Source organism: Lepidothrix coronata, unplaced genomic scaffold (genome assembly GCF_001604755.1).
Source record: "Lepidothrix coronata isolate B3197 unplaced genomic scaffold, Lepidothrix_coronata-1.0 Scaffold177, whole genome shotgun sequence".
Lineage (NCBI taxonomy): Eukaryota > Metazoa > Chordata > Aves > Passeriformes > Pipridae > Lepidothrix > Lepidothrix coronata.
Genome location: NW_016690357.1, coordinates 1,456,536 through 1,481,099, shown reverse-complemented (window position 1 = coordinate 1,481,099; position 24,564 = coordinate 1,456,536).

The following is a 24,564-nucleotide window of genomic DNA, read 5'->3' as shown; positions in this document are numbered from 1 at the left end:
TGTGTATAATTGACAGTGACTGTTCCTCCTCTTATATGTTAGATCATGGAATTGATTCAAATTTCAGAAGTCAAATACATAATGTGAGTTTGAGAACTTAATGTAGTCACAGCCTCAAAGCTTAGTTATACCAAAAAAAAAGCAATTCGTCTGCAGTAGTAAATTTTCATTGCTTTTAGAACTGGCTTCTTTAGAACTGGCAGATCTGTGAGAGAAGAAATAAAATTACAGACATTATTTGTACCACAGTTATGGTGCTTGTAGCAGAAGATGTGCGAACATATATAAAAACACAGGAACTATTCTTGGTATACAAAGAACTCCATAGCCTTTTGAGGATATCAAACACAGGCATCATGTGTTGACAGTCATACTGATTCAGATTTTATTTTAAAGATCACCTGAATACTTTCAAATTTTAAGACCTCAAAGACCTGAGGCCAAAAATAGTGACAACAGGTAACTTGGCACCATTGACAAACTGGGATATTTGAAAAAAAATCAGAATTAGCCAAGTAAAGTTTATAAATTAAATTATTTTATCTTAGTGTTCTTATGAACCAACTTACTCAGTTTATAATGTCAGCATTCAAAATACCAATAAAAAGAGGTCTTTGTACTAGAACAATGAGCAGTTTCATTTTAGTAAATAAGGGAGGTGCAGCATTTTCATTTCAGCAAGTATTCATTCTAAAAACAAGGTCACTGTAAAGTAATTCTTTCAACAGACTGACAGAAGGAAAATCCAAAATGACCATTTAAGGATTTTAACTGGCATATGGTAATAACATAGTTAGGGTCTAAAATAAAATATTTTTGAGTGAAACTGAAAAATGCTAATTTATTTAGTTAAATACTTCAGGTCCATGATTGGCTCAGTTTCTAAATCTTCCATAATGGATGCTAAACAAAAACTGGAATAAAGACACAAAATTATTTTTAACCCATCAATATGATGTAAATTGGTTCTATGTGGACCGTGCCAATAATATAAATTTTAAAAAAAAGCAAAATAAATAATGTCAAAAGTTTCTTTTAAACTAAAAAAAACCCCACCAAACCTATGTAAAATTTTTTTCCCCTCTAATGAAATGAGCTCTTTACATATAAATTATATTGTAATAACAGAGCTCCCTGGTGGAAAAGAGTTCCTTCTCCTGCTGGCAAAAATTAAGATAATCACAGATGGCTAATGATCAAAAATACTGACTGACAGCTCTGAAGTACAAGGCATAGATAATATTCTCAGAGCTACAGTTTATTTATACTCACAACTGGCTTAAGGCACCCACAAAATCTGCTTTTGTAATGCCCTATTATAAAAGGGATCTTTTAGCCACCATTGCAATTTCTGTTGCCAAGGTTTTTCCTCAAGACTAAATTCCATAATTATTTCACAAAAATACTTGTGTTTCAGTGTAACAATCTGTAACTAGCTGAATCTACTCAAAGATGTAGACTATTAGTTTTGTTTGCATTATAATTAAAAGGTATATTTTGAGTTCTTAGAATTACTGTATTATACTTCAGGGTTTATGTACTGCAGAAGTCGGTCAGGGCAAAGAAAGGGTCCTGAAACTTGTTATTTTCTCATATTTGAATTATAGTGTACAAAGTGTATGGCTTCTTTGGTAGAGTTCAGAAACCTTCAAGGAGTTTGGTCTTGTTCCCACTTACGTGAGTTGAAACATTTAGTTGATTCAACCAAGAGGTAGATGGGAAGATTTTCTCAAATCTATTTATCAAATCAATTTTTCTCAAATCTTATTTATCACTTTATGGATCCTTTAAAAAGTGTGATAAGCATTTTGTAGAATAGAAATCTATCTTCAATTTCAAAGCACTGACTGTGTTTTAGGTTTGTGATTGTTATAACTTTTCAGTACACTTCCAACATGCAGCATCAAATGCTTTCTAATAGAATGTCTGCCTTTTTGTAATGCAAGTTTTAGCTCCTGTAATGTAGATGAAAAGCTGGGAATATATTCCAGACCTATTTAAAACATTTAGTAATAAGTCTGACAGTTTTAAACACTGAAAAATATTACCAAGTGGGTGTTAGCAACATTTCCTATGAAAAATTATGAGGGAATAGCTACGTGGAAAAGTTTGTACTTCTTCATCCATTTTCAGGTACATATTGAAAAGATGGGAGAAAAAGGGCAAAGTTTCTTTGAACGTCACTATTTTTTTTTTAAATTCAGCAACAAGAAAACTTAAAAATGAGAGAGAGAGAGAGAGAGAGAGATGCTACTTATGGAAAAACTACATAAAATGACACATCTCACTGGACACCGGTATATCCAGGAGGAAGGCATTTCAAAATCCAAAGCTGCAGGAAAACCTACAGTCAGAATTTACACTTGCTTAGACTACACAGTTCATCTCCACAGGCACCACAAACCAACTTCAGTAATCACAGAGCTCCAGGGAATACTTGCTTAATAAACCTTTTGATTTTAAACTAAGGATGAGTTTTGGACATAAGCTAAAGATTTCTGTGCTGACAGTAGTAACCTTGCTGATATGTTGTGTAGCCTCAGACTTTTAATAAAGGTTCACATTCTTTTCATTCAAATGTCTGATTGGACCCTTGCTATATGAGCTGGAAGTTCTGCATATAAGGAGCACCATATATCAGTGCAGCTGCTATTATGCCAGAACAGTGTAAATTGTACAATGGCAGGCATGGAACTGAAGCAATAATTAATACAAACTTTTCCCCATGCAGACAGTATTATTGTTGATCTTCATCCTAAACAAAATTATTTCAGCAAATATTATATCATTTCATCTAAACACAAGTGCAATTTATAAGTAATAGTCTGTGACTTACTAGCATTCTAGCAGTAACAAAAGTGTAAATAATGACTTCTTAGGGTGAAAACAGGTATACAGTGTTACATTATACAACTCAGAAGTCAAACATTATACAACTCAGAAGTCAATCATAAAAAATAAAAAGAAAAAGAGAAAAATAATTGGTTTTTTGATAAAAGAGGTGTTAAGAACTACAGGGACTTAAAAAGCCAGCACCTTTAAAGAGCATTTATTCATTCTACCCCTTTCAAAACTCAGTTACAGCTAAGTGAACTATCATAAGTAAACTATTTCACTGAACTAAACAACAATAAACCAAAACGAGTAGAAGCACTAAAAGCATGCCTGAGGCAACAGAAACTTTGGTGTTAATTTCCATCTCTTTCAAGTGCATTTGATGAATGATGTGACAAAAGAATCCTAATTAAAGTCGAAATCCTGAATACTAAATAAATTAGAAGTGCCACTACATTCATCTTCTACAATGATAATACTGCCACTTCTACTCCTTCTCTGTGCCCCTTTGCTTACATCTGTGGCAGTAACTCAGCAAAGGGCACTTCCAGCACAGATGGGGAAATGGATACTCTTCCCCCAAATAGAAAGATAATAGGACAGGCTGCTTTGTTTCCCTTCACTGCCTTCAATTTGCACAAAGAAAGCCTACCAGAAGCACTCAAAGTATTTTTAGGTATATGTTTTCCCTCTCAAATGACGTAAAACTTGACAAACAACACTACACTATTTGGTCTTCAGTAGCCCCAGAAAAGTTGCTGTGTTTATGGTCATTAAATTTTTATTTCTTTTATTACTGGAGAATCATTAAGTATATATATACTTGGAGTAATATATAATCCTAATGGGTTGGGAAGCAACACTGGAGGGATGAAATTCTATGGCTTGTGTCACACAAGCCTGGCAAGACAATCATAAATGACCTTAAAATCTATGAATCTTTCAAGGAGCTGCCCCATTCAATAAGCAGACTGGAACATGAATTATGACTCCTGAGAGACATCCTTTCCTTGCTCCCCTTTTGTTCCAGGGAGCAGTTCTGAAATACTCCAGGAGAAGTTTATATCCCCAGTGTGCCCAAGCAGCAGGTTTGTCTTTTTCTGTTCTCTTTCCACTCCTTACAGAAAGAGGGCTGTCAAGGGAGGAGGCCCTTCAATTCCCACCGCAAGGACACTCAAAATCTGCCCATGCAATCAAAAGTGGTGCTTCAGTGCTTCCAAGTCCCATTTGTACTGTCTATGGCCTGTGACAAGAGAAGTCCTCAAAGGCTGCAGTCAATCAGGAACTCAAAGGGAGACAAGTAGTCCAATCTCTCAACTTTACCAGCAACTAATAGTGGCTGCCTGTTTGAAAAAGTGCAAAAACATAATGAACATGTAATGATACTGCTCCAAATTATTCTCCCAGCCCATAGCAGTTTATAGAAAATCCTGATTTAGAGTTCATACTTTTATATTTAATGTGTCGTGATGTATTGCACATACAAAGAACACACATGACTTGTCTGACATGGTAGAACACTTCAACACTGCAGCTTGGGGTCTTAGTCGATGGCAAGTTGAATATGAGTCAGCAGTGCCCTGGCAGCCAGGAGGGCCAACCAGCATCACCAGCTGGTCGAAGGAGGTGATTGTCCTGCTCTGCTCTGCACTGGGGAGGCCTCACCTTGAATATTGCACACAATTTTAGTCACTGCAATATAAGAAAGATATTGAGTTGTTAGAGAGTGTCCAAAAGAGGGCAATGAAGATGGTGAAGGGCCTTGAGGGGAAGCCGTATGAGGAGCAGCTGAGGTCACTTGGTCTGTTCAGCTTGGAGGAGACTGAGGAAAGACCTCATTGCAGTTACAACTTCCTTGTGAGGGGAAGAGGAGGGGCAGGCACTGATCTCTTCTCTGTGGGCAACAGCGACAGGACCCAAGGGAATGGCCTGAAGTTGTATCAGGGAAGGTTTAGGTTGGATATTAGAAAAAGGTTCTTCCCCCAGAGGGTGTTTGGGCACATGAACAGGCTCCCCAGGGAAGTGGTCACAGCACCAAGCCTGATAGAGTTCAAGAAGCGTTTGGACCACGCTCTGAGGCACATGGTGTGACTCTTGGGGATGGTCCTGTGCAGGGCTAAGAGTTGGACTCGATGATCCTCATTCAGCATATTCTCTGATTCTGGGATTCTGTGGAAAGATCACACAACACTGAGTGTTTTCTCGCAGTGATATCACATTTCTTGGTTCTTTTCAAACAATATCGTTTTATTTGTATTTTCTAAATTGCAAAAGAGTTGCTTTAATTTGAGTTTTTAAACAAGTTTTAGGATTTGTTATATAAAATCCAATTTTTTCCAGAGGAAATGAAAGGGAGAATTATCTTATTGAAAAAGATAGATTGCTTGCTTATATCTGTCTGATATATTTTAAGGCCTGATTTTACCCCTAATCTAGATAGTGACATTCTAATGGACTACATTTTTTTTAAGGACTGTGAGTGAAAATTAAGCTTGTGTACACCTGGTATATAATTTCCAGAATTCTTGTCAGCATGTGGATTTTGCAGCCCTAATTTTCTCCTCTGAAATTTGGACTGAGGTTTTAGAAAGGATATTTATTTATCTTAACTGTAATAATGACCATTTCAATGATCACAGTAGGTTGTCAGGCTAATTATTCTATATGGGTAGGTATATATATATTTAATAAATTGCCTAAGTAGGAGAGACATGCCAAGACACATATTGTGCCATATTATTTATTGAAGTGCCTATCTTACACATGCACAATTGAGTATTTGCAGCATCAGCTCTTGAATTTTAATTTTGCATTCGGGTACTAACAGTAAAATATTTTATTTCCAATTTCACTCAACATAAAGAAAAAGTTCACCCCACCTTAAAAATGCACAAGATAACTAATTATCTTACTAATTCTCTCTCACACGAACACCCTGTGATACAGGGATGCAACCTGGATTTTCCTGTATGCCTAAAAACCAGTTTGTTTAGTCAAATATCAGACTTCCATTTTTTTCCTATTTTTTGAAGGACTTCATATTTATGTCTTGTGGATCTGGTTATGGAAAAATAAGGTAAGAAAGAGATATTTGAAAAATAAATGGTTGGAACTTGAGAGCTTAGTAATTCACATGCATGCTTTGTAGCAAAAACATGAACTGAACAAGATGGACTTCTCTAAACAAATGCAAGAACGGAACTTCAAAATTTAACTTATCTTTTTTCATGTGGTATGACATGGTACAATACAGTTCAATGAAGCCACTACAAGCTTTCCTTTCTTAGGGGTAGACTAGGCTGTAGTTGGTCTTCACCATCACTTTGACTTCACTATCCCTGACCTTGATCCTTTCTGTCACTGTCTGCTGCGATCCCTGCGGATTAAATGCTCAAAGGTTATTGATTTACATGCATGTATATGGGTTGTCATCTCTGGATTCTTAATAATTGATTGTCAAAGCACTTTTGCACCATGCTCCTTGCTTTCTTAGGCAGAACAAGTGCCCTTTCTTAGCTCAGTGTTCAGCTACTCTTCTTTGGGGTATGTGAGTGCCAACCAGCATAATAAAGCATAAAAATACAAGCTTGTCAGTAATGACCCAGTTGGTAGCCCTCAGAACACTCAGTTAAGAAGTTAGAGAAAGCTTTTCAAGTTCTTGCATAGGTTTTTTCCTGGGGCTAATGAAAAATATAGCATGAAGCATTGTCATTAAGAGAAATCTAGATTTTACTGAGTATTTCAAAGGAAAGTGTTCTCTTCAAGAGCTAGAGAAGAAAAAAGTGTAGAGAGGAAACAGTTGTTCTGGTAAGCGTTTTCAAAAATGAAAATGATCTAAAATTATTTGTAAAACCACTACTGGGTAAAAAAAATATCATTTAAAAAGAAAAATCTATGTTTGATCTGAGATTTATGTATCCTATGAATATATAGGTTGCTGGTGTTCTTTTAATCTTATTCTTTTGAAAACTTTTGTGAATTTTGAAGATTAGGAAGTGTTTTTTCAGGTTGTAAGTTTTGACAAAGACTCAGTTAAAATTATGATTAGGTTTGTTAGCTGCGTTTGGGGTTGGGTTTTTTTGAAAGTTTTTAAACTGTTTTATCTTCAGTGGTTTTACTGAAAGTTGGTTGATTTGAGCTACTGAGTTCATGCTAGTAAAGTCCAGATTACATAAAACTAGTGGCCTTGCATGTCAATTAAGCTTAGAGAACATGGTTAACTGAACACTATAATTTGTTAAATTTGTTGCACGCACCAGAAAGGTAACAATAGGTTTCTTGACAGAAGTGTTTTTTTCAAGTGGCTTAGTCTCAGAGACATAGAGGAGCATCCTTTTGTTACCAGACAAAGCTTTCTGGAGCCACAGAGTGCTACTGTCACCATAAGAAATTTGAAATGTATTGGACAGAGTAAACTGTTCCTGTTGTGTAATGTTTCCCTATCTCTCTAAAGGCTTACAACATCTTTTATCACAACAGGGGGAAATTTGGATCTTTTATCAACTAGTTCAAAAAAGCAATCCATTTGAATAATGTGTCTGGAACAGTAGTCTATGGAGATAATCAGTAGCTTATTAACCTTAATCATAACAACACATTATCACTATTTGATTTCATGTTGACTAATTTGCAGAACAATGGGGAAGAGCATACTCAGCACATAAGACTGTTCCTAGTTCTTGGCACTGCATAAATACAGTGACCCTCACTTGAAATGTCAGACTTAAGAAAAAGCTGTATCATATGATGAAGGAAGAGAGTCAGGGAAAAGAGGATCATGTAATCAGAGAGTTAGTTAAAAAGTAAACACTTGTTAAACCTCTGGACAAAGTGAGACCATCATCAAACAGATATCTAGAGCACAGAATAAAGGTCAGTTACCTTTTATCATGTTTGTGTAGCTTCAGTTAAACTAACAAGCAGCAGCATGTGCTTAAGGTCATAGTTAAACACTTTTGCCTTGATAAATGAGCTGTGCATTTGGTGCTTCCCTTTCAAGAGCATAGCCATATTGGAACTCTGATCTACAAGAAAAAGACATCAGAAAAGGAAGCAATTTACCTGGAGGCAGAAATCAGTCATTTTAGGTGGTAGAAGGAAATGATAACATGTCTAATAATAATAACAATAAACTAAAATGAAGTAGAGAAACCTCAAAAATAAAACAATTCAATTCAATTTGGGGGAGTGAAAATGCAGAATTATTTTTTGTTTTCAGATTTCTGAAAATCAGCAAAAGCTTTTTGTTTTGAACTATTTCAGTGTTAAAGGTACATTTCCTACTACTCAGGAAGAAATATGGCCATAAGTCTTATGAGAGATTTAGATGTCATAAGACTCCATCTTTAAAGGAGGGAAGGTAGATGAATAAACAGCATTTTTTAAGACCATGCTATATAATATGCTATATATACCATGCTAAATAACAGTTCCATTGAGTTCATTCAAAAAAAAGGAAATATTAGGGGTATTAATATAATTTCTAAGATAATGTAAGGCTATAGTATTTTCAGTGGGAAAAAAAGTGAGTACTAGAACTTCAGTATACATCTGAACAGCATTACAACATAAGTTCAGGAATTCTTAGATTCTGTATTATGAAAATAGTTTTCCTAAAATTGTTTACAAAGTAAAATTTAGGTGACAACACCCAAAAATTTATTAGAACCAGTTCTACTACAATAAACTAAAGAAATATGAAAGCCTTTTGCCTTTTCACTGAATTATCCTGTGCATTATACATCTTTAAGTGTATACTGCAGCTTAATGGTTATTGTGTCACAGGATAGCAACAGTTTCCTTGCATTATTTGCACTTCAGAGAAAAATGTGACTGTACAAATTTCAATTGGCGAGAGCATTCACACAGAATAGGGTTTTGCTACAGGCTAAACTTTTTAATGCTTATAGAATCATAGAATCGTAGAATGGTTTGAGTTGGAAGGGACCTTAAAGATCATTAGTTCCAACTTCCTTGCCATGTGCAGGGACACTGTCCACTAAGACCAGGTTGCTCAAATCCCCATCCAGCCGGGCCATGAACACTTCCAGGGATGGGACAGCCACTGTTTCTCTGGGGAACCTGTGCCAGTGCTTTATCACTCTCATAGTGAAGGATTTCTTCCTAATATCTAATCTAAACCTGCCCTCTCTCAGATAGAAACCATTACCCCTTGTCCTATCACTACACACTCTTGTAACAAGTCCCTCTCCACCTTTCTTTTAGGCACTCTTTAGGTGCTGGAAGGTGCTATAAGGTCTCCCCAGACCCTTCTCTTCTCCAGGCTGAACAACCCCAACTCCCTCAGCCTGTCTTCATAGGAGAGGTGCTTCAACCCTCTCATCATCTTCGTGGCCCTCCTCTGAACTCACTTCAACAGATCCTCATCCTTCTTATGTGGGAGTCCCTGGACAATGCTTGGTCGTAGCTGTTTCCATGATAGAGAGAATGGCAGCAATATATTTATGCTTTGATAAGAGTTCAAAAACTGCTTGCTATAAATCATAGAGTATCACTATCACAGTGGCAATGGTGTTGCAGCCATGAACGTTAAAAGGTCATGAAACACTTTTTTTAGTAGATCAGTTTGCAAAGTTAAAAAAAAAAACTCTAGGCAACTCTTCTTCAGGTGTCATGCAGAAGCAGCAAGACATGATATATTCAAAAATTTCTATAAAAAAGAGAAGAGGCACTTGTTCTTTCTTTAGAACTAAGTTGTTTTATTTTCCTTCTCTGTTCTTCTTAATGTTCAATCAGAATAGCAAAACATATGAAAATTTCTCAAAATATCAAATCAGCTTGAAACACTGCAGACTGTTCTGATACAAGAGTTGAAATTATTATAGACAGTATTTCACGAAGAATTATTTGGCACAGAGCATAATGATTTTCCAATGGATTTTTTTAACAGAGAAGGAAGTAAAATAGGATAAGAGAGGTAAGCATACAGCCAAACTAGGAACAGCAACTGAGGCTGATGAAAAAGGTCAAATCTGAGAATGCTGGGTAACTAACTGTAATGTTGAAATGAGGCCTCAGACAATTATTTTTGACCAAAATCATAATAACAAGGTTTGGGAGAAAGTGAAAATTATTTTAGCAAGACTTCATTATTTCAGTGATACAGATTCACAATGTTGTAAATTAAATTATTGCCATTTTGTCTCATAAATGATGAAGTTAATAAAGGCTCTACAAAACAAAACTTCCCACATTTTCCTGCTAATATGAAAACTCTCTGGTGGAGGGAGTAACTGTTTTTTTTCCTGCATGTCACTACCCTATCAGTCCTAGACCACAATTGTAAGATTGGGGTAAAGTATCTTATAAAGATCTGCAGTGATTTGGCTTCTAAATCTGCTAGCAACTAGATAGTAAAAAAACCTAGGAATTCACACAGGATGTGGGATAGGATTGAGACAGAAATATCTCACACATACTATACATGAAAAGACAATGATTCCACAACAAATTTTACCTTATCTTACATAAATAATCTTACAGATTCAGGGCTCTGGAAGCAAATATCTGTGTTTATATATGCATTTTTATCTTCAAAATACTTATATATTTAATTTATACTGCTTCTAAATAATCACAGATTCATATTCTCTAAAACCATATCTTCTTCATTTCACAGCAGTGAAGAAATTTGCAACTCATTTTGTAAGACTGTAGAATTTGAATTTTACTGGAGTGTGTTGTGAGCAGATTCCACTGTTAATGTACTGTATGCTGGTCTGATCTGAAACAATGCAGAAAATGTATCTGATTTTTACATTACTCTAGGCAAATATTTCCCATAAACTTCAATGACTATTGAGACTTTAGTGGCAAAGAGTAAGTATAAAAACAGGAATTAACTTTCTCTGTGTTATTTGGTATTTTATGATAAACTACAGAAACATTTAAGTGTGAAAACAAAAGCTGATCTATTCTCTTACCCAGCTGCTTGATTCTTAGTCCTTTATCATGCATTTTGCTTATGTAGTTGAACAACATCAGTTCACAATAAAAGATGCAATATTGTCTTCACTTAATAAAGAGATTATATTTTTATTCAGCATTTACGTTGATATTTTTAGTATCATGCACACTGCTAAGTAGTCACAAGATCAAATGCACTTTGGCTTAGTTTCAATATAAAAATTAGATGTTGATTTTATTACCACTCTGGCAATATATTTGAGAGCATGTTAATGAGTATTAATGTCATATGCTTAGCCAAAAGAATTCCTAAAGTCAGAGTGCTATTTTATCTGCATAAAGCATTAAGGAGATGAATATATATTTTGATAATTATTTTATATCCTGTTAGCCAATAGTTGGATACAATTGAAAAATTTCCTACTGTATACACAGAAATTATACTGTATTTTGTAAAACAGTAAAGCTGATGACAAAAGTGACTGAATTCCAATAGAATCTATCAAGAATATCCAGACAAACACAGAAGTAATTATATTATTCAGCTGAAGAATTTTACAGTTGTCAAGATAAACATTCTTGAATTTTTATTTGGTTTATTTTAAGAAGTTCCAACCAGTCTGAATAATTAATTACACGGAAATCACTATGAAACTATTTAGGTTTCCTTTAGCAGAATGTTTTACATTTTTTTTCTAACAATTTTTTCAATCCCATAAGAGACTGAATTCATCAAGGAATTAAATGAGAAATGGAAGCTTCTGTTTCAGAAAACAGAATGGCAGCTAGACAACAGAAAACAGATGCCAATTATTTGCCAGTGTCTGCGGTAGAACAAAACATTTTATGACATTTACTTTGCCTTAACAAAGCTGCTGTTGTCAATCAGCAGATTCTGAAAGGAGACTCTATATGATCTAGGATTGAAAAAAAATTCTTACAGTTTGGTAAAGATAAGAAGATGAAAAATACATGGTACTTTTTTGGAGTAGTGACAAAGTAAGCTATATTAGCACAATCTGAAATAATAATCTCTTACACTGTAAAACCAGAGCTGCTTAATAAATTAAGTGAAAACTGAATTTGCACTTTTTGGTCTTAGCAGTCACAAACCAGGATTTGTTTAGTTCACATTGAGCAGGGAAGAATTCACGCTGTGCAATAGAAAATAAAATCAATTTTTTTCAGTATATTAGCTATTTTTATTTGCCCTGAGTATGTATGTGTAAGGTGGGCTAGTCTTCATCATGTGCCATCCAAGGAATACAGGAGCTAGTATCATGCTACTTATCTTTAACAGACCAACTCAACACAGGATATATTAATGATAAAAAGTCAGGTCAGCAGTTAATAATTGCCTTAAGCTAGGAGCTAGGACAACACTCAAAACCTTTAGTTTGACTACGTAACAACTTTGAATTAGCAAACACTTTAACTAGGTGGGTGAGTGACAAAACATGGCATACTGTTTGTGGTTTACCTATTTTATCAGCATAAACTATACAGATAAAATGGTTTCTGGAGGTGGAAATTGTACTCATATTAGGAATAATGTCTGCATTATTCTTCCAACCAGACCTCTCTAGCACTAAGTCTTAGATTTAAGGCAAAGAATGTTCACTCAAAGGAGAGTGCCTTGAAGAACAGTGCTAGCAGTGGAAGAGAATGCAGTTGAATGGTTACTTTGCACAGGTTTAGGTATACAAGACAAAAATGCATGAGGATCCACTAGGAAAAAAAATTGCTGTATTTTTTACATCTAGTTTCTAAAATAATTACAGAACATCATTTACTATCATTTCATATGGGAACATCTGCTGCCTGTGGCAAATCTGCAATATCTCACGTGTTTCCCTAAGCGAAGAGCTCATTGTAACAGTGCAACCAGAGGAGGTCCAACCATGTTCCATGGTGGGCAAGCAGCTACATGTGACCTACCAAACACTGTACTTCACATCAGTCCTCCTAGGCCTGACTCATGAAAGAGATGTTTGTAACAGCCTTTCCAACCACATTGTCTGTGTCTTCAGTTCAGCCTGTACTTTTGGAGCCTTTCATTACAGTGGACCTACCACCACTCTGCCAGTGATACCACATACAGCTTCAGTACATTTGCCTCTTTACATTCTTCTGTCTAAAATACTAATGACTTCAAAGGGTAACGACATCCCAAATATACCATGCCTCAATCGCATCTCTAACAGAGTACCCAATGATAAGAATAAATCACCAAATCTCATTCAAAAAACTGTTAGCACGAATCTCTGACACTCACATAAATAGTTACTGTTTCGATGGCTGCATTTTGGAGAGGTTGAGTGGAGATAAGTGCCTGTGAGATTTTAGCACAGTTTTCTCAGGGCCAATACACATTATAAAATGAGTCACAACGTGGAGAGAGAAACAGGATGACATCACTGCACAGTGCCCAAACTCTGTTAGTAGTTATTTCACACAGTCAAATTGTTCTAAAGTTTTAATTCATTGTTTGGTTTTTTTTTTTTATGGTTACTGAAATCTGCAAAAATATACTTAATTTCTGTAGAGTTTTTCCTCTGAAATTATTTGCTTTCACATGAAAATAATAATCTTCACAGATATTTTCATTAATATTTTCTGGAAACAGAATTATAAACTCAATAATATTGGTATTTCTGGTAAAAAGTTCACCTAAGCATGTTAAGCATGTTGACCTATGACTTTACTTAGAACAGAACTTTTTGTTAGAGGAAAAAAAAGTGGCTTTTCTACTAGTCAAGAATTCAGATTATAAAGAAATGATCTTCAGTTAGTACATTTCTTGCAGACTAAGCAAGGGCTAAACAAGACTAACTCATCCTCGCTGGATGATGAGCCAGCATGCTGGAGAAAGAGGGGCTGAGAGGTGGAGGATGACTTAATGATGTTACAGGGAATATATTGCTATGGCCCAATAGTACATCTTTTACTTTTGTGAATAGTTCTACTGATTTCAGGTGAATAGTCCTTCAGGATTAAGGCACTGATTAATAAATGTTTCAAAACAAGGCCAAAGCCCCGGTCATATTTTAAGTCTCAAAAACACAGTAGTTTCTATATAACCTAATAGATCAGAACCTCCACTTGCTCATTAACTGAGGACCTCTGCCCTCCTTATTAGGCCCAATTCTTTCAGAGGAACTGTCAGATGGAATCTGCTGCAATTGTACACAAGACAAATTCCATGTCATTAATGGAACAGGTGTTTAATGATTTTGGATGCATCAAGTTTATCCAGCTTCTTAAAAGGTCTCTTCTCATATATAATAGTGGCTGCAACATCAGGGATCATTTGTAGAAAAGGTTGGCACTTCCCAGTCCATCAAACCTTCAGCTATATGTGCTCTCCTGGTGAATTTATTCAGGGAGATTTTAGGATCCTAAACTTAAGGGACTGAACAGTGTTTAGGATTACTATTACTAATACTTAGTAGCCAGTAATTCATCCTCCCTGAGGTCAGCAGATTTCTAACTAAGGCCACAAAGAACTTAGGATTCATTAACTCTAATATGCAAGAAAGATTACACTTACTTTAGAAGTCTTATTTCAAGGAAAGGTTCATACATCAAAAATGTTTTCAACTGTGGATATCTACAAGTAATATTTTTTGTCTATAAAAGTATGAACAGATGCAAAATCAAGCTTTATCACAGTGAAAACTGTGCATTTGACTGAAGTCACGTAAGATATACTTGACACTGGTCTTATTTTAGCACATTTTATCCCAGCTACCATATTTTCTTTAGTGAAAGAGTTGAGCAGAATGAAGCCATAAAGTTACATGGCATGCTCCCTTAAAGTAAAGGGAAGAGGAAAACACCTGAAAATGTGGATAAAAAGAGTAAGACATTTTCCAAACAAAATTAGGTCAACTTCATTTTAAACACTAAACCTTACTTAAAGAGGAATGAAGAGTTGTCATGTTTCTTTTACAGTTACTAATCTCTGATCTTATTCAGGCTTTTGTGTTAGTGTGAAGGATCTTTGCTGTCAACAGGGTGTGGATCCACCTTAAGAAGCCCAGGAAATTTAGCCTAAAAGAACAACTTTCCCTCTTTAATGGAGACTCTGTTCTCTAATTTTGTCATGTTCAAATTACAGTTCATTCAGGATAATATTAAACAGGTGCTCTCTATGCAAGGGAAAGTTTACTATGAAATGAAGAAAAAATCTTAATCGGACACCATCCAGGTACAGACAGAAGTCATGAAGACAGCTAAGGTTGCATATCAGTGAAGAGCAATGCACACATCCCCTAGCAGCTTCTTGCAAAGCCTTGCTGCTTAGCTCAAGCTGCTAATGATCTATTAGCCAAGTCACTTTGGCCTTGAGTAATTGAGGTGTCCCACGTATCTTCTGATCTATGACACTGGCCATGGAGGCAGCCAGAGATGGCAAGTATTTCAGCTATCACAGCTAAAATAATTGATATTCACTTGCCAACAACTAACCAGTTGGTCCAAGAGAGCACTTTATTGGATTTCTAATAGAGGAAACTTGACAGAGGCAAAATAACATTTTAGACAGTCTAGGACTTTTGATACTTGCTCACAATGATGGCAGATGCAACACAAGGTCTAATAGGAAAGAGAGAGATAAAATGGCACTGTAAACCTACTTCTAAGTATCTTAAATCTGTATCCCTGCACCAGGTCAGATGACAGAGTAGGTGGGAATCTAGTGTTCTTGACGGTAGATGAATTCTCATGCACTATACCAATGACACATCGTCTCACACCTCACAATGAAAGAATAATTTTGGTACTAAGACAGTTATTGCTTTTACTTATAATGCATTTTTTAGTTTAATCAACTTAGCATGAGTATATGGCCCCACCATGTAGGAGTGGACAGCTTTTGTTCTTTTTCTCCCCTCAAAAATGTTTAGTCTGGATATTTGATTTCCGTCTTTGATTTTCTGGTGGATTCTCTGTATAAAGAACTCTTTCAGACAGAGTTTGTAGGTGAAATAGTTGATATGGGACAATATGCTGTTCTTTCACTTTGAGCTTCCCAATATTGCCACTGGTGAAGGAATTTAGAATATCTGAATAAACTCATTAGAAGTCAGTATTACGAAGTGGTTTAAGAGCCTTTCCACCCACAGGCAGTTCTGCATAGCTGCCTCCTCTTGTTGCTGCTATTCCAGCTCATCAGGAGTGGGAATCCTTCTGAGCAAAAGAAATGGGAGCTACACTATGTGGACACTTCTGTGAGAGGCAGCACCAAAGCTGAGCTGGCAATGAAGCAGGAGCTGTCAGTTCCCATCTGGGTTTTGGGTGTTGTTTCTCTTCTTAAAGGTAACACCCTGCCTCAAGAAGCTCGCACCAAGTTCTGAATGCAGATACTGGCCTTTCTGCAAAGCCTAGATCCTTGTTACACTCGCATATTGAATTCACCAATAGTAGGAATTGTTTCTTCCCTGCAAATTAAGAACTAGCCTCTGAAAGGCAGCAGTTTCCAGCCTTCCTCAGCCTACCGTGAAGGCAGCACTGAAGTCATAGGGACCATTTTCCATATGAACTCAGTGGGAGCAGTGATCTTGTCTGCTTAAAAACAATATTCAACTTGTCTCCTTCACAGAGCAAACAGCTGCTTTGAAACCACGCTTTAACTTTCATTACTGCTGGCTTTTTTCCCTTGCTTATAAACAAACAGGAGACAGGTTTCTTGCGCTGATACTAATTACATCAGTGTGAAGAAGATTCCTTCTCGCAGTAGTGTACTTTTGAATATGGAAAAAATAAAATATCTCCTTGTTGAATACAGATGGTCAGCTCATGTCCCTTTTCACCTTGATCATTTACATCCTCTACCCAAAGAAGAATATCCTTAGCCCATTTTTCACAATAATCCTATCCATCCTCACTGAAATTTGCCTTTAGAGAACTGAGGATTCTCTTTGTCCCTTTCTTATTTTTCCAGATCTCTAAAATAAATCTTATTTCAGCAAATTTACTGGGCTGCAGTTTGGCAGCTGCAATATTTTTGATTTCAAGACTCTCTTTAAATTAAAGAAAAAAGTTTATATTTCACACTTACATTTCTAAATCGAATTCTCTCCTTCCTTTTTTAAACAAGAAAAGAAGTTATGTACAGGATGCATTTGCCCTGAAGTATCCTTCACCAGATCAAATATAAGTAATTATAACCATAGGCCAAACACCAGTTTTCACTCTCTGTCTTGTAAATTAGGATAGAAGAGCAATCCCTCCTACCTTTTTTCATGGTCCTTGATCTCTGGTTGAAATATGCAATCTTTTCCAAAATACCTCTGAATAAGAGGTCAGAATCATCACTCTGTCATCTTTCATAATCGATAAGTTCTAGGTAAAGGAGGAGAAAAAGGAAGCCTCAGTTGATAGAAATCACTAAGAACAATCCCATTTGTAACTTTGCTGGTGTGACTATTTGTGTTTGCCAGTCTAGAGAGGTATGCAACTATTACTTCCACATCCCTTCCAATATGGCACTGAATAGACTTTTCTTTTAACTATGGCATTGATATGAAAGAAAAAAATTTGAGAGATCGCTTTTGGCATATCCCCTCTATGCCAGTGTTTTATTTATAGTTTTCTTCTACGCCAGTGTTTTATTTATGGTATTAAATATATAAAGAGATTATAATGCAGCAAAAAAGGCTGTTATGGGAAAACAGACGCTGTTTTGTCCAAGAGCCATGCTTATGAATAAGGCCACCTGGCCTAACACACACTGATTTTCAAACATATACAGAACAGAGACCTTTTCTTTTTTTTATTATTCAATCAGCTATTTTATCTGTGTCCCGCAATGGTGCATAAAATACAGGACATTTCTTTCTAAGGCACTGACATGAATCAGATCTTATCTTTTAGTAGAGAACAGTGTTCTGAGGGTTTTTTTGAAATCAAGCCCTCAAATATCTTTGCTGCCTGGAAGTACATTAGTATTAAACCCAGCATTTATCCCACAAGTTATTATGTAACCATTGTAAATAATATATAAATACTCCAACTTTGTCTTAGCTTAGCACTACTTTTAGAACTGAAATTTTATTAACACTTTTTATTGGAATTGGTAGTAAATCAATCCCCTACCTTCTCTACAAGGCAGTCAGCCCCTCCTAGTGGCTGCTCCCAATCTGCAGCAAAACACTCTCCAGGTTTTCCTGCCGTTTGTTTGTCCTTGGTCTTCGCTAAGCAGAGCAGTGAAGATGGAGCTGTGAATTCTTTTCCTCCTTAAAATAAAGAAAAAATGGGGAAACCTTTTGTGATTCAAAGTTATTGATGGAAAAAAATAAACTGACATTAATGTTTGTGTTATTCCTTGCATTAAAGCTTGTCCTACTTTTCATAGCCTGAATTTTATGAGTCATAGAAATGTGAGATCTAAGAGCCTATATTGCTCAATTACTCATATTCCTTCCTCTGTTACATCAATACTTTTTGAAGTGTTTTGTAAAGCTGAGCAGTAAAAGCCAAACTATTCCACAGATTGAAGGTTGGAAACCTGAAAAATAATACTTGTAGTAATATCCTTCCTTTTTACATCTTTCCTTCCCTTAATTTCAGCAACACTGCTCACACAACTGGTTATGCACGTTTGCATGCTTGTTGCAGTGGGTCTCTGTCACTCAGCCAGGAACACATTTCTGACAATCTTCCTGGTTTTCCTTCCTCAGTTTTACTACCTAGCTGACTATTTCTGACATTATGTTTCACCTGTTGAAACTGCCCAAGGAAATTTTTGACCAGCATCCCACATCACCACTACAGTTGTGACTTCCCCTTTCTTACATATGAACTCTATCAAAAAAACCACAGAAAAAAAAAAAAGAAAGTGAGAAAGTCTCATTCTCTCTCTGTCCCTACTTGTATCTTCATAGCAGACTTGGGGAATGCCAAAAAAAACCCAAAAACCAACCAAACTAAAAAACACTGCTGACTGCAAATTATCAGTGCAATACGGAAACATCTCACACAGTGATACCCATATATTGAATTTATTACATAAGACCCCATGCAAAACTTAGTTATCCCTTGATATGTAAATCCTTATGAAAAAAGGTTTAAAACCATTTGAGGAAAAGAACATAGGAAGTTTCAATAAAACCCACTGGTAACAAGCTATCAGCTGTGGGTCAGCTATCCACCTACTTTTCAGCAAGGGCAGAACATCTACTGTCTTTGCTCAAGTTACTCCATGCCACTTTCAATTTAGATTTTAGGTCCCTGTATTAAGGCACTACTCTCAGTCAACCAGTGAAGATGTGCTTCTGGTGGCCATCTGAAAGTACCAACAAAAGTCCAAATTTTCAGAACTAGGTATTTATTGCTTTGTGAGAATAAGGCAACATGCCAGGCACCTACAGAGAGAGCCAACCCAAATCAATAGCTAGCATCTTAGCAGGAGGTTAAGAACCCATGCACAGCACAGCAAGCAGACAAGACAAGCTTCATTTCTGATATAAATACACAATACACTGAAGAAAGCCTATAGGCATTGAATCTTTTAGTATCAGTATAATTATCTTACTCAACTACTTTGATATTGAAAGATACAGCCTTGTGTGCCAAAACACATAGGCAAAAACTAGAAGTAAAACTTCTGTTTCTAGCCACTGAAAAGGAGAAAATTGTAGGTCCTGCCTTTAATATCATTAAAAGAACATAGCAAAGGCTTCTTCAACCCCCTAGTTATGATTTTGGGGGAAAAAATGGGGTGATATCTTGTGGCCTGAGGCAGATTGCTGTAGTTCTTAAGTTCACATAGATTCTTGCTTTCCTTTACAACAATCTAGATGTTGGCATGGACCACGATTTTATTGTTACACAAATTTCCAAGATTGGGATTTTAATTTTTGTTTTACATTTAAAGTCATCTGACCAATAAATCTATCTGTAGCTGACTGCTGAAGATGGCTTCAAGCCAATGCTGAAGAATGTTCACCTGAAAGTAACCCCTCCTTTTTTCTATAACAGCTTATTTTTGGTTGAAAAATTATTATTAGTTATTATACTGGTGCTTTAATCTAAACTGAGATCAAGGACTTACTGCATTAGATGCTGCCCATAAAAACACCAAGTACCAGTCATTGAAAAAAAGTTTGTAAATCATATAGCCAAGACAGGTTCAAATAAAATACATTCCACTTTCTATTAGAAACTGAGTTTCACGAAACTGGAATTGAATGGAAACCTCTATTTTTTCTTTATAAAAAAAAAATTCCACCTATTAAGGATTACTGATATTATTCCTAGAGTTACTTGAAACAAAGACAATTTACATTATTCAGTGTTTTAAGATTATAAAATATGTAGGAAAATTATTCAGTGTTTTAAAAAGTACATACCATCTTTGAATGAAAATCTGAAATTTTGTGGTTTACCACAAAATTGACAACCAGCCTGAATTTTGATTCAGAATCATCAAATAAAGCTTTTCATTAGTGTCACTAAGGAAAAATGATTGAATCAACAGATTTACTCTTTTAGAAAATACAGAACATATTAAGACCATGCATATAGATAATTCCAGAAACTGGATGCATAGACTATTAGCTTGTTAAGCTATTGAACATTATCTTTAATTCCAATGTGGGCTCTGAAGCCAGCTTTTGACCCCATCCTGCCTGAATGTAATTTGCTGGCACAATTAAAAAAATAAAATAATAATAATAATAATTTTTATAAAACCTAGACCAAACTAACAAAAAGTTAATTCTGTAGCTGTCAGGAAAGCCTATAATGTATTCTACTCTATCCTGGAATGAGAACAATTCCTAAAGCAGCAAAACTGCAACTGACTCAGAACCCCATCTGAAGTTCCCCAAATTCAATAGAAATTCTTTCAGTGAGTCTAATGGGCTTTGGGTCATGGCCTCATGCATTAAAATAATTTATACAGAAAAAAATCTATTTCCTTTTACTTTCAATTAATCAGTGAACTGGTTGCGACCTATTGGTAGAATGGTAAATAATACGGAGAACAGGTCAGTTGTAGAGTGACTTGGATCACTTGCAGAGGTCAGATTGGATCTAAACATAGGTTTTAATGCAGCCAAGTGTAAGGACTTCTACCTAGAAACAAGAATTATTTGTAAGATGAGAAAAGCTATTGTAAAGAGCAATGATTCTGTCTCAAGATTGATAACAAATGACTATAATAGTAGATGACCAGTTGAACCTGATTTTCTTCAGTGAGCTAACATGATCCTTAATTGATTTGCAAGCAAGGAGACATGATAAAAATGGTAAGGCAGCATTAGTGGCACTAGTATTGAAATTCTTTGTTCAGAATTAATTTCTATAATACTAAAAGGATATCAAGGAACTGGAAATCATTCTGAAAAGATGCAATGATGCTGTCTTTAAAATATGCCTCACTGTGTGAAAGATTGAAAAAGCATAGCCTGTTTGGTTGATCTGAAAAATGTCCTAGAGATAACCTGCACACTGATTACAGAGAAAATAATATTTCTGATGATCAGCAGGAGTTTAAATGGTATAGGAAAATCATAAGTGAATCTAAACAAAATTTGACTAGAAGCAAAGGGAGGATTTGAAACGTTGAGGAGACCTAACTTTTGGAACTAAAGGATATTACAATTACACAGAATTGTATAATTAATGCAAAACTATTTTTGTCATCCTCTTTTACCCCAAAAGAATTTTTGTTTATTAAATAAATTAATGGATTACATTCTTTGACTTGTCTGAGCCAAAGGTATGAAGGAGCAAGTTGTGCTATGAGTTTACGAGGAATGAATGGTCTTGAAGCTAGTGCATACTGGGTCTTATTTCAGGTGGGTTGCTGATTTCACCTGAGAAGCACAACTGATAGATAACTGGGTACACTGGCCGTAGATACATCTAGAAATGAGGAACCAATTTCACCTGAGGGAAGATCATTCCCCACTACAAGACTCATCACAGTGCAATGCATTCAGGGTATGTGTTTGAGTACTACTGTGTTTAGCAGGGATTTTCATGTATTTTATTTCAATGGAATGGTTCTAGTACAGGTATTGTGCTTATTCTGTTGCTCCTTAAATTATTAATCCTCTGCAAGTAGGCTATGGTTAAGAGTATGTCGCCCTACACATTAATGGGTATAGTACATATATCAAATGTATTACCTGAGGTAATGTAGTGGGGATAGACAGGTTAAGGTTGAAGGTGGTTATAGGTGATTATTATGTCTTTTTCACTTAAAAAGCTATGACTTTACAGCATGAGTAAAATGAATACATGATAGTTCACTGAACCACATACAGCATCTTTTCCAGGTTGAGTTTTGTAGATGGCCTATTTTCCTGAGATCATATTGTTAATTAGGTTTGGAATACAACACAGATGCTACAATCTCTTATGTGTGGAGCTTTGTAATTCAATGTCACTAATGAATGCCAGATCTTATTCTCCAGATGCAGATGCATCCCACCACCCTGAGTCACTCCAGTTTGAGCAGCCAGGTAGTAAGACCCAGATAGAGACTCAGCAGATGCAGAGGACAGAGCAAGCTCAGGCATTTGTATGAAGTTTGCTCTGCTTTAGTAGAAGGCTAAAGGTTTATAAGGTGTGAACTAGGACCACAGAATTAACAATTCTTTTGGGCACCAACTAAATTAGGATCCCCACAGGAGTTTCTGCCTAGGGGAACCTCATAGGTTATGTGCCTGGGGACAGCAACCAACACAGTACAGAAACAAGCCCACCCAAGGCAACCACTGTATATGCAGGTGTCCACCAGTTCCTACCAACTGTGAGTTAAAAAATCCCAATAAATCCTGCCTTGAGCACTCCATGCAGCAGGCACGCTGTGTCATGTCTGGCAGATAGTGTGGAGGAGCATTCCTCACTACGAGACTCGTCACAGTGCAGTGACAGTTGTTGGGATGCGCCACTGACACTCTGGAATTTTTGCCATTGAGATGATGGAGGGGAATCAGCAGCATTTTCAAATGCCTAATGCACAACCACTGCTTTGCTGCCAAGTGCACAGACCAAACACCTCAACAGGAGAAGGACAGCTACAAGTAGTCAACAGTACTACTAGAACAGTTGTACATTTATTTTACATGGTAGAGACATCAAGCCCAGGTAGGAACTGAGAGTTGTAGTTATTGCCCCCATATTCAGACATTTTTGTTCTACTTAACAGATCCTTCTCATAGTAATCATGATGAATCAGACAGTGATGAGCAAATAAAAGCTAAAACCACTAAACACATAAGGAAATCTAAAGGGCACTTAATAAAACTCCTTGATTTGCTATTTCAACTTTTAATACACTCTATCATAATTAATTTTGATGATCTTAAGCTAAATTAAAAGCAACGGGTAGCACTGCATGGAAGGAAAAGTATAAGGGCACCTTAATGGAGCCACCCAATATAGTGCCCTGTAGGCAACCATAATTTAATTTAAAAGCACACTTGATATGCAGAAATACACCCAAGTAAAATGGCAGGTGATCCTCAAAACAGAATAAGAAATAGCTGTTGTATCCATTCTCAGCCACAGTAAATTTGTATGAACATGGTGCTTTTCATTAAGCAATCAATAATATATTTTATTAGTTCCAGAACACTGCACGCGACCCACTAGAAGCAATCTCACTCCACAGTTTTGAGTGTGAATACCACAATTAAACCAAGAAAAAATAAATTAGTTTTTCTGAAATCTGGAGGTTTTTGAGTTGTAAAAGTCCAATTACAAATTAGCAAGCTGTGAATAATCAGACTGAAAAAAAAAAAAACAACACAACAAAACAACAAAACTCAACAGTTTTAAAGCTGCATGAGTTTTACTTGTAAAATCCTTAAAGATTTATGAAGTTAAATAATTGTTGGCAAATGAGACCATTGGTGATAGCTAACAGAATCAGTTTTTCACCTCTAGTTTTGGAAGCAATATCTGGCCTTTTAGGAGCACCACAATCTTTCTGCAACACATATGTAATGGTCACAGCACCAAGCCTGACAGAGTTCAAGAAGCATTTGGATGATAATCTGAGGCACATGGTGAGACTTTTGGAGATGGTCCTGTGCAGGGCTAAGGGTTGGACTTGATGCTCCTTGTGGATCCCTTCCAACTCAGTATATTCTACCATTCTGTTATTCTATGTTTGAAATATACAGAAATAAAGAGACAGGTTTGTTCTATTCTAGGGTACTAACAGATACATCTGCACTTGAAAACATCTGATCTCTCATTCTCCTTCCAGTACAGTAGTGAACTAGATTTCCAAATGTGTTCATCCACCTGCTCCCATTAAGATGGGGGGGATATCAATGCTTAAAAATGTTTGAAAATCTGGTACTTCATTATAGCACTAGACTAGAGACAACCATGTCTTGAAACTCATCCAGATCTAGATGCTGAGGATTTCTGGAAATCTTCTTGGTTTCTTGTCGGCATTCTGATATCAACTAGCATGTATATGCTTCATATGGATAAGATGCCTCTCTTCATCATGTCTGTAATTCAATCTCGACATGGTAATTTTTAAGTTCTAAGAAGGTAATTTTGTACTTCACTTTCCTTTTAGCATGTGAGAATGCAAAAATCAAATCCAGTGAATTTTTCATTCAGTTGCAAACTCTCACTAAAGTGAATGACCCTTTTAAAAACGTTAGGAAGCCAGGACACTCAGAATATGAGAAGCACATTTTAATCTGGTTGCATCGGAAATGCTCAAGAGCAAGAGTGAATAGTGAGGAATGTATTTTCAGGCTTGGAGAGCACCTGTATTCTCAGGGACTCACTAAAATTGTTAGAAAATCAATGCCATAAAGTGAA